The sequence below is a fragment of the Gekko japonicus genome, unplaced genomic scaffold (assembly GCF_001447785.1).
Source record: "Gekko japonicus isolate JY-2015 unplaced genomic scaffold, Gekko_japonicus_V1.1 scaffold7975, whole genome shotgun sequence".
In the NCBI taxonomy this organism is placed as follows: Eukaryota; Metazoa; Chordata; class Lepidosauria; order Squamata; family Gekkonidae; genus Gekko; species Gekko japonicus.
Window position 1 is genome coordinate 6,279 of NW_015207163.1, and position 5,852 is coordinate 12,130.

The 5,852-nt window shown below is 44.9% G+C and overlaps 1 long non-coding RNA gene across 1 annotated transcript; it reads right to left on the reverse strand.

The window, feature by feature from the left end:
* Positions 1-356: 356 nt before the first annotated feature.
* Positions 357-3,031, reverse strand: LOC107125081. The gene is made up of 3 exons (XR_001483014.1): positions 2,974-3,031; positions 2,463-2,515; positions 357-506 (listed from the first exon to the last, which is right to left on the reverse strand). It is a non-coding gene; the product is annotated as an uncharacterized LOC107125081 (long non-coding RNA).
* Positions 3,032-5,852: the final 2,821 nt, after the last annotated feature.

Consider the following 5,852-nt stretch of genomic DNA (forward strand, 5'->3'; position numbering starts at 1 on the left):
TTAGATTTTATCTCGAACCACATCTTAGATAAATCTAGCACCCCAAAACGACACATCAAACAATATTCTCAAGATGTTTCTTCAGGCCACACGGAATTACATAAAATCTTGCAACACTTTAATTTAATTGATATCTGGAGAGATAAAAATCATACAACAAAGGACTATACGTATTTCTCTCCCAGATACCAGTCACACTCCAGAATTGATTATATACTGGCTTCATCCGCTATCTCACACCTATTTCTGGAGGCGTCAATTGGAGTACGCGTATGGTCTGATCACTCTTGGGTGGAAGCCAAAATGGAAATTGGGACGGAAGAAAAAAGACAGTACAATTGGAGACTGGACCCAAGAATTTTATTTTTACAATCTATATCAGACAATATAGAAAAAGAAATTAAGGATTATTTTCATTTTAATGCAAAATGCGGAGTTTCTCAGCATATTGTTTGGGACTCAATGAAGGCCGTAATCCGAGGTAAAATAATAGCAATTACTTCTTCCTATAAAAAAGAAAAACAGAAATTAAAACAGGAACTAATCAACAAAATCAAAGCTCTAGAACTCGAATTTAGTAAGCATGGAAGCAAACGAACATATAAATCACTCCTCCTAGAACGGAAAAAACTAGAATCTATCGAAACAACTCAGATTCAAAAACAAATTGCTTATACAAAGCAAAAATACTGGTTTAAATCACCGCAATCCATTAAACTATTAGCATGGAAATATAAAAAAAGGCTTACGGACAACGCAATATTTGCAATTAAAGATAAGAATGGTCGCACAGTCTACTCTCCTAAAGAAATTTCCGAAGCCTTTTTTCATTATTACTCTAAACTGTATAAATCGGATTCCCCAACTGTAACATCAATGGACACATTTTTACAACAATTCCCTATTCACTCTAAACTCACAACACAACATAAAGAATGGCTTGAAGACCCGATTACACAAAAAGAAATACAAGAAACGATCAAAAAACTTAAAACAACAAATCACCAGGGGACGATGGATTCGCGGCAGAATTCTACAAAAAATTTAGTCCCCTCTTAGTAGAGCCCCTAACTGAAACATGCAACCAAGTTTTAACTCAGGGAATCATGCCCCCATCATGGACCTCAGCAAATATCATATTGATTCCTAAATCGGACAGAGACAGAACATTAACTAGTTCCTACAGGCCAATATCACTCCTTAATCAAGATTACAAAATTTTTACGGCAACAATGGCTCACCGTCTCAATAAGATCATCGAACAATACATACATACAGACCAGACAGGATTCACACCGAACAGAGAAATAATTGACAACACCAGGAAGATCATAAACATAATATAATATTGTAAAAAATTTCAAGTTGATTCCTCATTCATACTTTCGCTGGATTTTGAGAAGGCCTTTGACAGAGTGGAAACCACATATCTTCAAACTTTACTGGCTCACATGAACTTTGGAACTAAGTTTTTAAATATGATAGCAACCATATATGCAAGCCCTACAGCCAAAATTCAAACTAACGGTATAACATCTAAAGGATTCACACTTTCTAGAGGAACACGTCAAGGGTGTCCTATATCCCCTTTACTCTTCGCTATAGCGATTGAACCGCTTGCTAACACCATCAGAATGAATCACAAAATACCTGGAATACTTGTCAAAGACAGAGAAATAAAGCTGAGTCTATTCGCGGATGATATGGCAATAATCACATCACAACCGGAATCATCTTTAGCTGAAATTCTTGACACCCTGAACAAATTCGGAACTGTTTCTGGTCTCACAGTGAACAGCTCAAAATCAGTATTATTCCCAATCACTCTAGAAGGAAAAACAAGACACCATATAGAGCAAAAATACAAATTTAGCTGGACAACACAACCATGGAAATATCTAGGTATCCACATTCCAATCAATTTATCGGAAATAATACAACATAACCACTCCTTAGTGGCCAAGAAACTCGGTGATTTACCACAAGCGGTATCATCTTCGCTTACCACGTGGATTGAGAAAATACAAATCCTAAAAACATTTATATTTCCGCAATTTTTATATTTATTTAGAGCTATCCCGATATTGATACCACCTAAACTTCTTAAACAATGGCAGAAGTTGTTTTCCCGATATATCTGGAATAAAGCAGCACATAGAATACGCTCAGAAACTCTACGACGATTACCTCATCAAGGAGGGCTTTCGCTCCCTGACTTGGCTGCATACTACGAAACAACAAACTTGATAGGATTCATTAAACATTACAGTCAACATTATAAAGCGGACTGGAAAATACTCGAAGATGTTTACCTAGGACAACAATCATTCCGGGAATGTAGCTGGGAAATTCCCAAACACAGAACACCAACAATAAAAGACAACATATTTTTAAACAATTCTCTCAAAACATGGGACAAGTGGAAGCCAAACTTAGCTCCTCAACCATCAGTATTAACTCACTTCCTAAATCAGTCATGGTTTAAACCAGGACAAACTGCCGTCGCATTCCAGACCTGGAAAACACAAAACATAACGACATTTCAGAAAATCAGCAAAAACTTCAAACTAATGGATAAAAGTGATATAGAACGAGACTACAATTGCCAGCTTAACTGGTTTGAATACCAACAAATTCGCCACCTATGGCATACTCATTTTTCCAAACTAAAAGAACACAGGGGCCTAACATTTTTTGAAAATATTTTAACTAATAACCATAACTCCTGCAAAGGATTGATCTCAAACATATACAAAGAACTATTAACTTTCATTTTTAAAAGGCCAACTACTTACCAAACAACATGGAACAAAGATTTAGATATCCCATTGCAAGACGACGTTTGGAACGAAATATGGTCAGCACCCAGTTTAACATCCTCATCCTTAAATATCAAAACACAAGCTATCAAGGTAATGATGAGATGGTACTACACCCCGCTTAAATTACATTGCATAAACAAAAATTACTCACCATTATGTTGGAAAGAATGCGGGGAACAAGCCGACTACATACATTGCTGGTGGTCCTGCAAGAAAATAAGTCAATTTTGGTCAACAATTCAAACCGCAATCCAAACAATAACGCACATTGACTTACCTCTTGATCCCGAACTATTCCTGCTTGACCTCTGGCAGGACAAATCCATACCGGAAATAAGGAAAGAGTTGATCTCGACCTTAATATCAGCGGCTAAAACTGTTATTGCAAATAATTGGAAAAGCAAAAATCCACTTACCTTGCATCAGTGGTACATGAAAATTTGGGAACACTATACACTAGAAAAAATAAACCTATCCACAAGATCTGATATATCTATTAACAGACACACATTATTTTATGCGAAATGGGTTAATTTTATAGAGTTCTCACTCTCGAACTCATCATCTATGCTATCAATGGTACCAACACAATATAAAGAAATAATAGCAGTCTTTTAAGGTTAAATCCCCATGGACGCTGTGTCACTGTACTTGATTTTTATTTATTTTTTATATCTCTTTATTTAGTATGACTGAGGGTTTTAAAAAAAATAATTAATTGTTTATTTTATGGTTTATTGTTAGAACTTGTTATATTTACTATATACTTTTACTTAAAAACGTCATTTGTATGTACCATCTAATTAGTGTGTAATGATGCTTAATCTCTTATAACAAAACACTTTATGTGGTATGTATATGTCATTATAAAACACTGTTTATGTTATGTAAAACATTTGAAATTCAATAAAAAAAATAATAAATAAAGCAGCGGTAGCGGAGCCCCTCCACAGGCTTCTCGACAAGGGCGCACCGTGGGTTTGGGGACCGGCACAGGCCGGGGCATTCCGGGCGGTGAAGGAACTCCTCATCTCCAACTCGGTCCTCGCCCATTTTAATGAAGAGCTACCAGTGGTCCTGGCCTGCGATGCTTCACCGTATGGGGTCGGGGCGGTCCTGGGGCACAAGCTGCCGGACGGCCGGGAGGTCCCAGTGGCTCACCTTGACGGCAGCTGAGCGCAATTATGCACAAATTGATAAGGAGGCGCTTGCGATAGTGGCCGGGGTGAAAAAATTTCACCACTACCTTTACGGCCGGCCCTTCACGGTCTTAACGGACCACAAGCCACTCCTAGGGTTACTCGCCCCGGACCGCCAGACCCCTCAGATGACCTCGCCATGGGTGATCAGGTGGTCCGTCTTCCTGGCGGGCTACAACTATGCGCTCCTTCACCGTCCCGGGAAAGCGATGGGGCACGCAGATGCTTTGAGCCGCCTACCTTTGCCTGTTACGGAGCCTGACCCAGCCCCTGCCCACCAGATCGCGCTGCTGGAGACCCTGCCCGACCAACCGGTCCACATGCGTGAGGTGGGCCGTCGCACCGCCCGGGACCCGATCCTCTGCCGCGTCCTGGACTGGGTGAGAAGGGGGTGGCCGGTGGTCTCGGCTGGGCCAGAATTCTCGGCCTATGCCTCCCAGAAAGATGAACTGTCCGCACACAAGGGTTGTGTGATGTGGGGAGGTCGGGTGGTGATCCCCCCCCTCTCCGAAATCGGGTGCTGGCAGCATTGCACGAGGCCCACCCAGGAGTGGTGCGGATGAAAGCCCTGGCCCGAAGTTATGTGTAGTGGCCAGGCCTCGACCAGGACATTGAGGGACAGGTGAAGCAATGTCAACCCTGCCAGGCCTCCCGGCCGGCACCGCCCCAAGCACCAGAGCGGGCCTGGGAGTCCTCCCACAAACCCTGGTCCCGGCTACACTTGGACTTTGCGGGACCATTCCAGGGGCAAATCTTTTTTATCTTAGTCGACGCTTACAGCAAATGGCTGGAAGTGGTGCCCGTGCCGTCAACCTCCTCCAAGGCGGCCATCAGAGCAATGAGACACATTTTCAGCTCCCAAGGTCTTCCGGATACCCTGGTGACGGAAAACGGAACGGCTTTTACCTCCAGCGAGTTCGAAGACTTCATGAGGTACTGTGGGATCCGCCACATCCGGTCAGCGCCCTTCCACCCCGTGACCAACGGTCAGGCGGAGCGCATGGTGCGTACCACCAAAGAAGCATTGCACAGGTTCGACAGCAAGGACTGGGACTACAAGTTGGCAGTGTTCCTGTTCGGTCAGCGGACGACCCCTCACACAGAGACTGGGCGCAGTTCGGCGGAGCTCCTGATGGGTCGCCGCCTGACCTCGAGGCTGGACCGACTACACCCGGACCGGGCCCCCGAGGAAGAACCGAGAACGGAGTCGCACGCAGCCGCCAGGGGTTTTTTCCCGGAAGACCCCGTCTACGTCCGGAACTACGCGCAAGGGCCACCCTGGATCCCCGCTTGAGTCATCCGGGTGCGAGGACCTCGATCCTACGAGGTCTCCTGTGAGGACGGCCAGCTGCTCCACTGGCACATCGACCAACTGCGATGCCAGGTTCTCCCGAACGATCCCGAGGACCTGGAGTTCGCGGAACCAGACGACGCGACGGTCCACATGCCAGAGCCGCCGGCCCCAGCACCCGTGCCAGCCCAGGTCAACCTGGAAGCCCCTGCGCTGCCGCCCTCGGAAGCACCACAACCAACCTCCCCGCCACGGGCCTCCGTAGCAATCCCGAACATCACCCCAGAATTCCGGCGTTCCACAAGGACCAGGAAGGCCCCAGCTTACCTTCAGGACTTTGTGTGTGGGTAGTCTGGACTATGGGGGGAGGGGTGTAATGTACTCCGCCATTACCACGTGCGCGACCGTTGGGCCATGCGGTCAAGCACAAGCCCAAAGCTTCGTTCCTGGAGAACAATGGCCAAGCGGATCCTAGCCCGCACCAATCAGAGGGCCTGGTCCGCAGCTGAGTGCCTATGGGACTCTCGGCTACTGTAAATA